This window comes from Rattus rattus, chromosome 1, assembly GCF_011064425.1.
Source record: "Rattus rattus isolate New Zealand chromosome 1, Rrattus_CSIRO_v1, whole genome shotgun sequence".
NCBI lineage: Eukaryota > Metazoa > Chordata > Mammalia > Rodentia > Muridae > Rattus > Rattus rattus.
Genome location: NC_046154.1, coordinates 224,838,464 through 224,855,571, shown reverse-complemented (window position 1 = coordinate 224,855,571; position 17,108 = coordinate 224,838,464). Strand labels below are relative to the sequence as shown.

The following is a 17,108-nucleotide window of genomic DNA, read 5'->3' as shown; positions in this document are numbered from 1 at the left end:
CTTTTCAAATTATAAATATATAAATATACAAAAATATAAAACTATACATAGAATAGAGTTGATAAAATTAATATCCCTTAATAGATTAAGGGAATTTTTACATTATCCCCTTGCATATGACCTTTGAAGTTTTATCCAAGGCTAATAAAAAATTCTATATCTGAAAATGTGTTTGCCCCCATTATTAAGGTTATGTCTTTTCCAATGTTTGAGAGAATAATAAATAACTTACTAATATGTGAAGATCACTGATACTACACATGCTGCTATTGTATTCAGAAGCAAATTGTTTAAGCTATAATGATAAAAATTACAATTTGTCAATGTGATAAAATACCATCACCAAAGCAACTAATGGAACTGACAGTAAATTGTAACTTATAATTCCAGATGGGAAGAATATAAGGAAGCTGAAGTAGATAGGAGTAATGGGTGGAACTGGATGCTGAATGCCTACACCTTGAGGCATTTTGATTTTCTATAAGCACCCAGTACTTGTACAAGAGACAGAAGCGAGAATGGTGAGAGACTTTGAAATCTGTAAGATGATCCCTGGGGCCATCTTTACTTCAACTATCACAAAATCTCAAAACAGTGTCTGATTGATTTGTGGACCAAGATTTTAAGTCCCAGAACCTAGGAAAGGCATTTCTCATGATAACTACTATAGTTATTGAAAATATTGATAGTTTTAATAAATATGAACCATTAGTATACTTTAGAATAAAATGATTTTGGGTCAAGTGATTTATTAGCATCTATTTTAATAGCTATATCACAATATTAACTTTACAAAGTTTTATATATGTACTTATTTTTCAGTTGGCTTATTTTATAACCAAACATTGACATGAAAATGATCATCCTTTCCTTTTTCCTGAGTTATTAGGCACAGAAAGACAGGAAGAACCGAAATACTGGGAAGTCTGTGAAACAGTGTTCCAAGAAATGGCTGTACTACCAAGACCAGAACAATAGCAAGATAAAAATGATGTCAACTTTAAAAGGTGAAATTTTCATTGGTTCTCTCACCTACACAATGAACAACAGGTAACTAATGATTGCAAGGAGAGAAAAAAACTAACCTTTACCAGTGATGAGCTCTCTTAATGACTATAAAACACAAAGTGGTCAGCCTTGCAATCAAATATAAAAACAACAAAAATGAACTCACTGGGTTATATGTGTAAACTTGTTGCAAATACTATAATGATAATAATCAAAGAGAAGGATACTATCAGTTAAAAGGATGGGAGATGGAGTATTGAGAGGGTAGGAGGGAAGTCCTGAGAGGAACTCGAAGGGGAAAAGGGAAAGGGGAAGGTGACATACTTGTATGTTAATGAAAATATACACACATACAAGCACATACATATATAAACAATAATGAATGGCTTCCCATTAATTAAATGGATATGGGGAAAATTAAGGAGAGGAAGGAGTGAAAACAGTCAAAATACTACAAGCATATTTGAAATTCCTAAAAGCTTACTAAAATATATATTAAAATATGGATTTTGAAGGTATTGCTAGTGTTATTCTTTTAGGAAGCTCCAACATAGACAGAAAGGCATGTTTTGACTTTATATTCTTACTTAGACCATAATCTAAGAGGTAGAGATAGAAATTTCATCCCAGGCTTCCTCTCTTCTAGTAGTGTTCTACCTCAGAATTAAGGTTGTCTTTTAAAATAATCAGGATGATGAAGTGAAGACTGCAAATTAAGTGTTATTCCTCATCTAAATGCCCTTAAAGTTTATTTATTTTATACATATTTTATCTTATATTTGATTTCAAATTCTATGTAAAATATAAAACATTCTGTATTAAATGTCACATTTGCCATTAAGAAATATATAGTAAATAGTCAAAGCCCCAATTGGTTTTCTAGACATGAATTCCTGATCTGCTTATCTAAGCCTTCTAAATGCTGAGCTTACAGGCATATGCTACCATTCCCTCAGTGTGGAATTCTAGAAGCATATGTAAATTGCTCTCACCATTATGACCGTTTGTTTGATGCATAAAATATTTTCAAACCTTCGGGCAATTTTCTATGAAGCGATTTGGGCTAGAAAAACAGTTTTTCCTCAATTTGTGTAGCAAAAGTAGTGCCAGTATGAGAGAGTAAAACAAAAAATGTCTTTCATGGATGCTTTGATTAGGTTTCTAGACAGACCAGTTTTGGTTTCTTGCTTCTACATATTTGATTTTCTGAAAAACTTGCCCACAAATTCCTCAAGCCAATCGCATTTTTGAAAATTCTTCACATACATACAGGGGTTTGGGTAAGAAGTTCACTAATTTAGAATATTTAGTTTACAAATACCACACTGATGAACCAGATATTAAGTTCAAATATCTTGAATTGTATTGATTCAAGATAATTTGCAGAAACATGTTCCTCATTCTTTAGTGTCTGTAATTATCACAGATCTATTACTATGTGTCTGATTCCATAATGACCCTGCTGCAGCTGTGTTAATATATAAATGTGCAGTTGTATGATAGAAGAGAGATCTTTTCCTTTCACACAGTCTTAAATATGGAAATAGAGGTCAAGCCTCAGGAAATTGTAGAGAAATATAAATTCTCCAATAGAATTACCTACATTTCAATGCAGTAAATTTTACTATAGTGAGGTAATGAAGTTTAAAGCAAGGTTTTTGTCTTCAACTTATGCTTTGGCTTCCTTTGCTTCTTTAGTCTTACTCCATTTCATATTAATATAATAGCACAGCATTATTATCAGATAAACATTTCAGATCTAGTCATTGGGGAAACCTCACAATTTTGTTTTAAAAACATTAATCATAGTAATTGCTCAAAATTAGTAGTGTGTACTGAAAATAGTCTGGTTGCCTCTGCCAGCTGAATGTCTATTTCTCTCTTGGGAGTAGTGCTATAGAAAGGTCAGAGCAATGCTGGAGTTCCAGAGTACAATTACTGTATCGTATATCTTAATTGGACAGTACAGTGTTGTTCATCCACTACCATCAATGGTTCTATAACTAGAGATATTGAATTTATTGTTGGAATTGAGAAATACACAGATTGTATGAGGGAATGCAGAAAGAAGAACTGGGGTCAGAAAAGGAGAACTGAAGAAAAGGTTGGGATATTTGTTGACAATTAAATTTTCTAGACTAGCACATCACCAGCTAGACTAAAACTACAACCATTGAATATTAAAATAACAATAAATATTTTCTAAATTATGCCTTTCCTGTGGCGAAATCATGAAGTTTGATGTCACTCTGATCTCATGACACTATATTTTGAATTTTTCTTCATTAATTTATCAGTAATATTTTATCCCATTGGAGAAATACATAAATAATAAAAATCCATGAAATACTTGGGCCATACTAGGCTGGGGACACTTAAGGATGTCACACTGGAAAGGCTGAAATGTCTTGATTTCTGCCCATGCCTATTATCTATAGAACATTATCTTTTTCTAACTCAACAAGCACAATATAAAAAATGTTTCATGTCTTGTTTAATATGTAATACAGTCACATAGGAGTCAAAAGAACAGTGAGAAACTTGCAGTATGAGGAATGCATAAAAAAAGTACAGAATACTGAAATTGTATTTTCAGTAAAGCTTGTGATAAACAGTTTACAGGGTTTAATAGCAGCAAGCAGTCTTCCATAGAAGTTATGTGGCTGGTGAAGTAAACAAACAAAACAAAAACAAACAAAAAGTTAAAATGAACAATTTTATGTTCAGCACTTTGTTGTGGATGGTCTGAAAAAGAGTTCATCACGATGTACCCTATAAACAACTTACTATCAACTACTATATTACAAATTTCTTTCAAACTTTATCACTAATGGGAAACTCTCAGTAGTTTATTTTTTGGTGGCAAAAGAAAATATTGCACAATAAATAAACATGGAAGATCAATTGACAATTATTGCAATAACAGATTGAAGTGAACTGAAACACAATGTTGAAAAGTTTTGATAACTTTTAACTTTTGTATTTTTGAAGTGAGTTGCAGGACCAGGAATTGAACCTACAACCTTCCCTATGCTGGGCAGATGTTTCACTGCTGGGCTATATTATGATTTAATTTATTTTTTAAGGATTTACTTTTTTATTTTTCATTATATATTAGTGTGTGTATGTATGTATGTATGTATGTATGTATGTATGTATGTATGCTGTACATAGACTGTACAGGTATCTGAGGAGGATAAAATTTCATGTATGCTCTCCTGGAGCAGGACATACAGACAGTTGTAAACTGCTGCCTGATATGGGTGTTAGTAATAGAATACATGTCCTCTGGAAGAAAAATGTATACTCAGCCTTTGAAACATCTCTCTTACTCCCAAACTCTTATTTTTTAAACAAATATTGAAGTGTTTTTTGATGTGAAAACAGCTTGATCATAATTTATATTTATACTATTAAAAATTTGGACATATAATATGTGATAACATTACTACAGTTATGGCCATCAACCCATTTATCTGCTATTAATTGAAATAGGTTTATTGTATCTCTCAACTTTATTCTCATCTTTTTTTCTTTTCTTTATTTTCCTGTCCTCTTACTACTTTTTCTCCTCCTCCACCTTTTTGTCTTTCTTGCCTTCATTTTTACCACCAGAATGTGCATACATACACACTTGCGTGCATACACACACACACATAGAGACAGATAGACAGACAGACAGATGCACACACAAATTTTGAGTGAAGGAAAGTCTAATTACATATCTTTACATTTTAAATATAGATGTTTTCCATACAACTCATGGCACACATATCTAACCCTGATTCTAGTAAAAGTTCAAATAGACCATAATTGGAAATTTTGAACAATTTCTCTCCTTAACTTCCCTGAAAAACCTAAGATCGCCACAGCAAGCAGACTAAAGCTGCTGCGTTTAGTACCTTTCTGCCAGATGTGGCAGTGTGATTCTGGCATAAAGTGAAGAATACAGATGCTCAGTGAGATACTGACCTCAGAAGTAACTACATGCAAATGAGGTGATCTGATCTTCAATAGTGATGCCAGGAATGCACGGTGGGCAAAGATGAGTTTTCTTAACAATAATAATGGGAAACTGGATGCTCACATGCAAAGGAATGAAACTTCATCCTGTATGATACATAAAATTCAAGATGGTTTGAAGATGCAAGATATCAAACTATAAAGTATCTGAAATAAAAAAGGGAAGAGTTTTACATTGATCGACTCAACAGTTTCACTGGTAGAAGACCAATGTACAGGCAAGAAATTTAAAAATATGAAATAGACAAGAGAGAATACACCAAGTTCAAAGTTACTTAACCACAAAAGAAACAATCAATGGGGTTAAAAGAGCACATACAGAATGGAAGAAAATATATTCCAACCTCTTCTCTGGCAGATGGCTGATATCCAAAGTCCATAATAATTCAGCAATACATTTCAAGAACTTGGACAGATATTTTTCAAAAACAAAACAAAAATATTCAACTAACCAGCAAGTATACAAACGAGTCACTGATATTAATCTTCTTGCTATTCTTCTGGTAATGCAAATGTACAATGATATATTGTCTCACATTAGTAAGGTTGCTATCTTTTGACATGCAGGAGAATGTGGAGAAGTCGAACATTTGCATATTACTTAGTGAATTCATAGTGAAACTTCCACAGGGAAAAAAATCGAGCTGTGAAAATATTAGAAGTCCCATGTGATCATGATATTTATATCATCCCTGGGCTATTAATCAAAACATACTGTTATCAATTTGGGGAAGGATCATCTGCATTCATGTCCCCTCAGTGTTCCATCAGTGTTGTGCTTTGGTTTTATCACTGTGACAAACTAAATTAAAGAGTTTATAAGGAAGAAATATTTAACTTGTATTGCACTTGTGTAGATTCTATTCTGTCGTCCATTTGGCTCATTATACAGTCAATCAGAAAATGAATTTGGGGTGGAAAGAACCTGTTGTCTGTGCTGTGAGAGGGAAACAGAGAAGAGGTGGATGCCAAGTACAGAGAATAGAGGAAAGAATGAAAAAAAAACAGGCATCCGAATATCATCTGTAGCCCTCAACCACATGTCCTAATTTGATCTTACTGGAGCTCCATCTATTTTTTTTATTGGATATTTTTTAATTTACAGTTCAAATGTTATTCCCTTTCCCGGTTTCCCAGACATAAGGCTCCTATACCTTCCCCCACCCTTTCTTCTATAAGGCTGTCCCTCTCTCCATGCAACCCCCTTCCCACTCCACAACAATTTTCTACACTGGGAGGGGGGTGCATTCTTGGCAGGACCAAGGGCTTCTCCTTCTATTGGTACCCAACAAGGCCATCCTCTGCTACATATGTGGCCGAAGCCATTGGTCAATCCATGCAGAGTTTTTGTGTAGTGGTTTAGTCCGTGGGAGCTCTGGTTGGTTGGCATTGTTGTTCTTATGGGGTTGAAAGCCTCTTCAGCTCTTTCAATCCTTGAAATACAAGTCAAAACAACTCTGAGATTCCACTTCACACCAGTCAGAATGGCTAAGATCAAAAACTCTGGTGATAACAGATGCTGGTGAGGATGTGGAGAAAGAGGAACACTCCTCCATTGGTGAGATTGCAAACTGGTACAACCATTATGGAAATAAATCTGAGGTTCCTCAGAAATTGAAAATAGATCTACCTGAGGACCCAGCTATACCACTCCTGGGCATATACCCAAATGATGCTCCAACATATAACAAAGACACATGCTCTACTATGTTCATAGCAGCCTTATTTATAATAGCCAGAAGCTGGAAAGATCCCAGATGTCCTTTAACAGAGGAATGGATACAGAAAATGTGGTACATTTACACAAAGGTGTACTACTCAGCTATTAAAAACAATGACTTCATGAAATTCATAGGCAAATGGATGGACCTAGAAAATATCATCCTGAGTGAGGTAACCCAATCACAGAAAAACACACATGGTGTGTACTCATTGATAAGTGGCTATTTGCCCAAATGCTCTGATTACCCAAGATGCACGGAACACTTAAAACTCAAGAAGGATGATGAAAATTCGGATGCTTCACTCTTTCTTTAAAAGGGGAACAAGAATACCCTTAGGAGGGGATAGAGAGGCAAAGTTTAGAACAGAGACTGAAGGAAAGACCATTCAGAGCCTGCCCTACATGTGGCTCATACATATACAGTCACCATACTAGATAAGATGGATGAAGCAAAGAGGTGCAGTCTGACAAGAACCGGATGTATATCTCTCTTGAGAGACATAGCCAGAATATGGGAGGACCAAGGGCTTCTCCTTCTATTGGTACCCAACAAGGCCATCCTCTGCTACATATGTGGCCGAAGCCATTGGTCAGTCCATGCAGAGCTTTGGGTAGTGGTTTAGTCCCTGGGAGCTCTGGTTGGTTGTTGTTCTTATGGGGTTGAAAGCCTCTTCAGCTCTTTCAATCCAGCAACAAACCACTGAACTGAGAACAGGACCCCCGTTGAAGGAATCAGAGAAAGGACTGGAAGAGCTTGAAGGGGCTTGAGACCCCATATGAATAACAATGCCAACCAACCAGAGCTTCTAGGGACTAAGCCACTACCCAAAGACTATACATGGACTGACCCTGGGCTCCAACCTCATAGGTAGCAATGAATATCCTAGTAAGATCACCAGTGGAAGGGGAAGCCCTTGGTCCTGTCAATGCTGGACTGCCAGTGAACGGGATTCTTGGGGAGACGGCAGTAATGGGGGGAGGATGGGGAGGGGAACACCCATATAGAAGGAGAGGGGGGGGCTAGGGGGATCTTGGCCTGGAAACAGGGAAAGGGAATAACATTTGAAATGTAAATAAGAAATGCCCAATTTAATAAAGATGAAAAAAAAAAGAATTTGAATTCAGTGGCAATCTATCTTGTAGCTGTACTCCATCACATTATATGGAAATAATATTTAAACGTCTGTTCTAGTTTGCTTCTCTGTTGCTCTATCAACCCCCAATTGTTTCAATTACTGTTCTATTCCTGAGAGAAAACACCATGACCAAGACAACTTATAAAATGAGACATTTCATAGGGGGTTTGCTTACAGTTTCAGAAGCTTTCTTGGTGAACATCATGGTAGGAAGCATAGAGGTCGGCAGTCAGGTATGGTGCTGGGAAGTGACATTTTGTAGGACACTAGCAGAACAGGTGAGACTGGGTTTTTTATGTGTGGACTTTTGGATCCTAAAAGTCTGTCACAGAGAAGCACTTCCTTTAACAAGGTCACAGCTACCGCCCAACGATGTCATACTTTCCAGTTCCTACCAAACACATCCACTAACTGGGAACCAAACATTTATATATATGAAGCTATGGGGCCATTTTACTATTCAAACAAACAGATTGACTTGGACGATTTAGGAGAGGAAAGGTTTTGTTTGGATTGCAGGTTATAGTCCATCACCAAGAGAAGCCAAAACAAAACTGCAGGCAATAATTAAAAGAGACTGTGTGGGTACTCTGTTTGCTGGCTCGGTTCCCCTGGCTTGGACAGGCATCATTCTTATGAAGGCCAGCATTTCGGCCTGGGGATGACACTATTCATGTTGGGCTGGTTCATCGTACACCAACTAGCAATCAAGAAAATGTCCTACATTCTGGGTACCAACAAATCTCATCAAAGTAATTCCTTAATTGAAGTCCTGTTCTAAGCTGTGTCACGTTAACAACTGAAGCTAACTATGATGCCATTCATTTGGATTCCCCTTAAGCAAGTCTAATTAGCATTAGAAATTATTAATCACACTGGTTTTCAACCAGAGTTATTAATCTCAAAAATTATTCTATTGAAATAGAATTATCAATAGGATTCCATCAAATATTACATCTTTGAGAGAGAGAAGCCACCTAACTTATATAAGAACAAACTAGCTGACTGGTCAACGTGGTGAGACAGATGATATTGGAAAGTTCCCTTATAAATGTGTCCAGTATTTTCTCATTGTCATATATCACATTTAATGTAGAGTCTGTGATTTACATATACTTTTGTGAGTTAAAATATTCCAAAACATCATATGAGTAAGATTATGCTGTATTTGTCTTCATGAAACTGCTTTATCATGTTTTGCAGTTTCAACATGATTCTTCCACGTCTATGCAAATGCTAGATTTTGCAGGCTAGAAAGCATCATATAACATGTACACCTAGTGTGTTGACATGGGATACTTTGACTTAGTGGCTAATATTTTGTAATATAAGGTTGGAAAGGTCCTGAAAAGGCCAGGTGTTGATACCAACCTGTGTCACTGGTGAAATATATTGAAAGCATTAAGATGTGAAGCCCACAGCAGCTCTGATTACCCATGCAATACCGCACAAGACCAGCTCTGACAGGACGGTGATTTCAAAATGGGAAGGAAACTGAACTCAGACAATTCCTAAGAGCTTATATGAAGATAATGATTAATGAGTTTTGGAGAGACTTTTTTTTCAAGTGGTAGAGCAATTCTTCAGGCATTGATATTCATGTGAACAACCTTAGTAAATCTCATTCTGCCACAAAAATAATGCTATAAACTAGATGAGTTAGTTGTGAAAAGGAAAGGGAATTAGAGTAGGAGAGGGACATGAGGGCCAGGGTGTGTATGTGACCAAAATATTGTGTAAATGTATGAAGATTTGATGAATACATTATAGTATAATGAAGATTTAATTATATATATAATAAGTTTATGGTTATAGGGCTCTGGCACCGGGTGGGGTTGGGGAGCTCTTCATGGCGATCTCTCACCCAGCTAGGTGCTTGGGGTCAGGCGAGTGGGTCAGGGAGGGGGAACCACTTCCTCTCACTGCAGCAGCTGGTTCTGCTTCTTTCCACTGCTGCAGCTTCGGAGTTGGCAAGGGGTGCAGGGGAACTTCTGTGCAGAGATTTCAGGAGAGCAGATCTCTTCCCCGAGCTGCAGTGTTACAGCTTTATGACAAGCGCTCAGACGATGGAATAATTCCTACACACCTTGAATTCTGAACCTGATACTTAAATACAGTTTTTGGACAGGTCAATGTCTGACAGCAGGTATTTCCTATTGGTTTGGCCTGGGAGCTTGGGAAGACCTCATCTACATATTTGAAACCGTAGTCCTGTTTCTATGACTGATCTGTCTTGAGCCTAAGACCTGTGGTCACATCCTCACCTGTGGAGGAGGGGCTTGGGGCATTGCCCTGCATGAAAGGTCTGTCTCAAACCTCCCTGCAGGGATCTTTGGAGGGCACAGCTACATGAGGCCCTGATACCCTGGGAGACCGGGAATGTGCCTGCCATCCCTTTTAGGATCTCCTGCAGTCGACCTATCTCAACCAGGAATCAGGGTACCTTTCACAGCCTGCCGCCTCATGGATGGTAACAAAACCTTTTCTTTCCATTCAAAGATGGAGCCCTTTCCCTAATTCCTCCAACGGGGATCCTGTTCTCAATGGTTCTCAGGTTTGCTGCTTCCATTTGCCTCTGTATTTGATGTGCTCTGGCTGTGCCTCTCAGGAGATAGCTCTATATGGCTCCTGTCAGTGTCAGTATGCACTTCTTAGCTTCATCAATCTTATCTAGTTTTGGTGAAGATATATATCCTATCCCCTCCTATAAATATTTTTGTTCCCCCTTTTAAGAAGTAGTGAAGCATCTGCACTTTGGTCGTCCTTGATCTGTGGATTGTATCTTGGGTAATTAGAACTTTTGGGCTAATATTTTGGGCTGATGTTTGAGCATCTTTTGGGTATATGCCCAAGAGAGGTATAGCTGGGTCCTCAGGTAGTGGAATGTCCAATTTTCTGAGGAACCTCCAGACTGATTTCCAGAGTGGTTGTACCAGTCTGCAATCCCACCAACAATGGAGGAGTGTTCCTCTTTCTCCACATCCTCGTCAGCATCTGCTGTCACCGAAGTTTTTGATCTTAGCCATTCTCAGTGTTGTGAGGTGAAATCTCAGGGTTGTTTTGATTTGCATTTCCCTTATGACTAAAGATGTTGAACATTTCTTTAGGTGTTTCTCAGCCATTTGACATTCCTCAGCTCTGAATTCTTTGTTTAGCTCTGAACCCCATTTTTAATAGGGTTATTTGTCTCCCTGCGGTCTAACTTCTTGAGTTCTTTGTATATTTTGGATATAAGTCCTCTATCAGTTGAAGGATTGGTAAAGATCTTTTTCCAATCTGTTAATTGCCGTTTTGTCTTAACAACAGTATCCTTTGCCTTACAGAAGCTTTGCAGTTTTATGAGATCCCATTTGTCGATTCTTGATCTTAGAGCATAAGCCATTGGTGTTTTGTTCAGGAAAATTTCTCCAGTGCCCATGTGTTCCAGATGCTTCCCTACTTTCTCTTCTATTAGTTTGAGTGTATCCTGGTTTGATATAGAGGTCCTTGATCCACTTGGACTTAAGCTTTGTACAGGGTGATAAGCGTGGATCGATCTGCATTCTTCTACATGCTGACCTCCAGTTGAACCAGCACCATTTGCTGAAAATGCTATATATAAATGTATATTCAATATACATATGTGTGTTTCTTTATGTCATTTTTATTACAAATATTTTATTTATAACTATTTAGCTTATATGTATACCTCTATATGCACCATCTTTATCTATCTTTATTGTGTATATCATTTATTTATATACCTAATCTTATTAGTTCTCTCTCTTTGGGTAACACTGACCAATACAACTGGTGACGGATTGTTATATTTATACATTTAATTTAGACTTAACAACTTAAGGCTGGCAAGTTTTCTAAAACAAAACCTCCAAGCAGATTGATGACATTCTTCCATAGCCAGAAAGAAGTGTCTAAAAACTTTAAAACAACCTTTTTCTTTCCTCGATGTTAATTTATTTCACACATCTTCCAATTCATTATACATAGGACTTTTTAAAAAATATATATACTGAAGAAAGTCTGATTTCCACTTTATTTAGTAAGCCACCAAATCATTTCTCCATTTCCTCCTTGACTTTTGGAAAATAAAATGGAAATGAAGATAGTGGGTGAAGATTTACATTTCACTCACAAAGCCTTTTCCCCATGCAAGCTCTCAGTCGCGTTGATATTAATAAAGACAGGTTCATGCAGGAAAAAGTATTTATATAGTGCTTTTCTAATAATGAAGTTATATTCAAATATCAGTATAATATGATTTTAAAAACAACAATATAATTCACTGGCATCTGTCGTCCCCTTAACTATGCAGGAGAGCAACCTCCATTGGTATCTGCCAATAAAATCCAGTGAATCATAAGGAGAAGCTAACAATGCTGTATCTTCACTTCTGGAGATGCGGCTCAATGGTCCCTTAAGGTGGGACTTGAGTTATTTTCTGAGATAGACTTTCTTGTGTTCAGTGTTATTATTTTACTTAACATGTAGTCACTAGTATGACTGTTAAATGAAAAAGCATTAGCATTTAATGTCTGAAATTTTTTACTCCCTCCAATCCTCTCTTACTATTTATATGAAGTGACAAAAGTCCCCACCCCCAAATGAATGTTAATGGACTGGTTCTGTCTGTTTTCTAGCTCAGAGGGATATTTCCCCTGGGGGAAATCATGGCTTTGTTAATCATTGCTAGAGCACTTTACTGCTTTCAAATTCTGTCATGGGGCTTTTAGTTGGTGTCTGAGAAGAAAACTGACAGAAGATTTGAGACGGCAGGAAAACCTTCACTCCAGGACAAAGCTGCTGCTCATTATGGGAAATCATCGTGCAGTAAGCTTAGAGGTTTCTTCTTCTCCCGAGGGTTCCAACGAAGGAGTAATAAAGGACCTTGAGACTTTATGTCGTTTATGGACAGGAAGATTGGAATCTGGAAGGAGACTTTAACTAAGTAAGGAAAGATACGGTGTAATGATGTTGAAACCATGGGTCTCATGATCTCTTCACACCATTCATCTAGTTCCATAAACTTGGCAGTGATGAAAAGCAGACGATGAGGACAAAGTGGGCCCAGGACTCTATTAGCAGTTATGCCAGCAGTTGAATAAACAGGCTTGGAAGGGTCAATTTGTTCTTTCCCTTGAAAAAAATATAAATGTGTCACTGTACGGCAGCCACATATAGGTCAACTGCTATATAAAAAAATTCACATGAATCACTTAGATATTTCATATTGATTATGGTTGTGTGTTCAGGATTAACTTTGAATGAGGAAAATTAGGTAACTTGAAATTACACACAAATTCTTCCTTATAATCTCAAATTCTCAGAAGTTTCTCATTATTAACTACTTTCTTTTAAAGTTCCTAGTGAAGTTTGTCTTTTATAGATGTCATCATATTAACCTTAGTTAGAAATGCAGAAGCTGTCCCCAGGAGCACTTTTGAGCCTTTTGTTGTGGGAAAAGATCATATCTGGAAGGGAGCTTGCCAGAGGCACTGACCAGACCCAACCTGACACGGGTGGCTTTAGTCCACACAGACACTGATGACTTGGCTTCTCTAGATCCACTGAATTAAGCATGTGCACACAGCAGACTGTCCTATCCACATTCCAGATTAATGTATTTACCATGAACAACTGAGTTGTTCACCTGTCCTAAATGTTGAAACATTACATAAAGGATTCTCCCTCTAGAACAGTAAGATTTAAGTGGTCTTTGAAAGGGAAGAAGTTGCCTTCTACACACTGACATTTCTTTTTCTATCACCGTTTTAATGGTGTTTCAACAACAACAAAATCACAGATATGTGATTACTTACATATTTTAAATCTGGAATAAAGCAGAAGAAACAACTAGCAACAAGGAAAACAACAACAACAAAAACCCAAAAACCAAAACACTTTTATACCCTAAATAAATTTCCTGCAAAGATCTGAAAATTTAAGCTTGTGGCACACAGGTTCTTTTTAATATTTGAACCAACAGTTTGCAGACATAGAAAGTGAATTGACTTTTTTTTTTATTATTAGGTAACAATGTGCACATTAGCCCTCGCCAAAGATGTTCTTGATGTCCAGGTGGTTGCCCCGGAGCTCTGTTGAACCTCCCTGTCCTTTTATCTCCTGAGTGCTCAGCGTGCACACTCTCTTCTATGGCCATCGTCACCATGGCTTCCGGTCCCCTTTCTTCCCTTCTGCTCTTCTCTAGGGCTCTGGTGGGGCCGGCTCCTCACCTCCCTGTGCTTCTTTAGGACTGCAAGAACGCCTGCTTCGGCTTCACCTGCTTTCCTCAGTCTCCTCTGCACTTCAGATGCCCTCGTTTCTGTCAGACCTTTCTTCTCTGAACTGTGCCGGTGGGCTCTGGACTTCCGGTCAGAATCATAATGACCCATGTACTATTCTCCCCAGAATTCTCGTGTTTTAGAAGCCTTAATTTTTCCTGGGTTTTCCCCTGTCACTATAACTGCTAGAAAGTTCTTCATAAAGCATGTTCTTAGACCTGTCCTCTTTACCGTCGCTGGATTTATTTCCAGAACATTTGGTTTTTTTCTTTTTCTTCCTCTTCTCTATCTGATATTTCCAAGCAGGAGGAGGAGAAGGGAGAGGAGGAGGAGGAGGAGGAGGAAGATGAGGGGGAAGAGAAAAATTAGTTTTTACGTTTTTGGTGTTTACTTTTGTTCTTCTGTAACTTCTTTTTCTTATCACTTTTCTTTTTCTTGTCTTTCTTTTCAAGTCTATCCAATTTCCTGAGAAGCTCCTGTTTGGTGGTGAGTGACTTTGAGAACTCAACTTCAGGGTCTTCTTCATTGTCACTTGCAACATAGTCCTGTGATATTTACTCACTTCTTCCCTGTTCGACTCATTGATTTGTTTGATCTTCAGTGAAACAAATTTTGTGAGGTTAACATCTATTTTTCTATTAGAAACATTATTATTTATTTTACATCTGGTATTTATACTTTTCTAAGAGCTTAGCCATTTTTAATATATTTTCAAATGGGAAATACTTTTAACATAGCATTGAGATAGTTCAATCCTGTATTTGTATAAAATATTTTTTTTATTTACAGTTGTATTCATTTCAGAGATTTGCTACTGAATAAGTTCACCCTTTCTAGTTCATTCCTTAATCTCAGCCTGGTTGGTTCAACTCAGCTGTTCTGGCTCAAAACTGCTCTCCAAGATGACTGATTCAAACTGGCTTTTCTCTGCTACCCACTGAATTGTTATTTTTGGAAAAACTGCCCCTGAATTCCACAAACTGAACTGCACTGACTGTACTAAGCTCAGCTGAACTCCACTACACTGCCTGAAATCAACTGAATTGCATGCACTCTATGAACTGAATTCCTCCCCTGACTCACTCAGGCAACTCTTTTTCTGATTTGTCAGTTTGTCTGTCTCTCAGTTAGATGTCAGCTTCTTGCTACAAACTAACATGACTTACATTGTTTGGGATTAGCAGTGTCAAGTGCATGTGTGTGTTCCAGCCAGATCCTACTGTAACCTAGGACATGTCAGCATTCTGCTTGGATCATAATAGACACTGGAGGTCTTGGATACGATCCCTTGCCAGAGCAGCCATGCTGCTGAACAAAAATTCCTCTGCATAGTTCAAACATATTTAACTATTGCTGTATTGATTATATAAGTGCATGTTCTCAGTTTGTACTTGGCACAGTTTTGGCATTAACCAAAACTACTTGAAACCTATGGTGTGACTTTATCTTCTGAGATGTGAATAAGTGCCCACTTGCACCAGTTAGGCAGCAATGACAGATCAAAGAAAAAAATAGCACCCAAGTTTATCTTGGCTCAATGACTGAACTATTGCTTTTTTGGTTTTAAAGAGTTGAGGGTGAAAATTTACTTACATGAGTATGGCTGAATCAACGGTAGCTTTGATCTACACATGCTCATCCCAGAATGGATAACAACTTCCCAAATCTATGTCCCAGAAGCAGTATGTCAAGTTGTTTTCAATCCTATGACCTTTAGATGGGGTAGGGTTGGGTCTTCTTAATTTGGTAACATTCTAATTTTCTTGAGGGTCGTAATTTTCCTTAGGTCTTGGGGATTCTAATTCCTCTTTCGAGTCCCAAATGTTTCAATTTAGAGCAAATACTTATACATTATTTCTGTCTATTGTGTGTGTGTGTGTGTGTGTGTGTGTGTGTGTGTGTGTGTCTGGGTGTATACATAGGTCAAAGATAAGTGATACATAGAAAAATAATTATATGGGTAGATGAATGGTATAATTAAGAGATGTTTAATCTTAAAAGGGACTGTAATCTTTTTATCATTTAAAAATTTGAGATTCTAATTTAACTAATATTTTTCTTTTTCTTTCCTCTTTCAGCTTTCTTTCAATTTCAACATCTATTTTAAGTAATAGTTGGACGTTATTTCTAAATAAATATTATTATTAGGAATGCTCTCAGCTGATATAATTCTTATAATCTTAATACCTATTGGTAATACTAAATAAATGTATAAATAAAACAATATGTTAATAAATTAATCTTTGGAGAATTAAAACCAGAAAGTGATAAACAAAATTAAAAGGAAAAATAGAAATACAGTGGAATCTAAATGTCTGTATCTATCAATCATCTATTAATTTATCTATTGATTTTATGTGTTTGTGTATGTGTGCATGTGTAGATAAAACTATGTACAAATCAGAAGCTAAGTTATACGAGTCTGTTACCTCTTTCTACCATGTATAAACTTGGAATCAAATTCAGGCCCTCACCCTTCTTGGTTTTTGGAGAAGAACACTCTGAACTAACGCTACTCTAGATTCTCTTTTGACAGCTGCCTGCAAACTGATTTTGCTCAACAGTGATTCCTGAAGTTAAATAGTTTTTCTTTTTGCAGCACTATTATAAAGAAGATTCCATGTGATTCTTTTTAAAGTAAATATGGATAAATTTTCCTACATTGTCATCTACTGTCAGTAAATTTGTGCAAACAAGAGTTAATTTATATTACCTAGAATGATTTAAATTTCAATTTAAAAGTTCCTTGGTTGTAGCTCATTGTTGCTCAGTCAAATTTCAAATAGCTTCTGCCTTCTCATCATACATTTCTAAAATGGAGTGATCAATTAATAAAATGGAAGAGATTGTTTCCTTTCTTCAGATTTCTTCCCACCACTGGAAGCCTCTCTGATTGACTACTTCATAAGATCTCATGAATTATCATATTTTACCTAATGT

The 17,108-nt window shown here is 36.9% G+C and overlaps 1 pseudogene; it reads right to left on the bottom strand.

Moving 5' to 3' along the window:
• Positions 1 to 14,018: 14,018 nt before the first annotated feature.
• Positions 14,019 to 17,108, bottom strand: part of LOC116887640 — a 28,119-nt pseudogene continuing 25,029 nt past the window's right edge.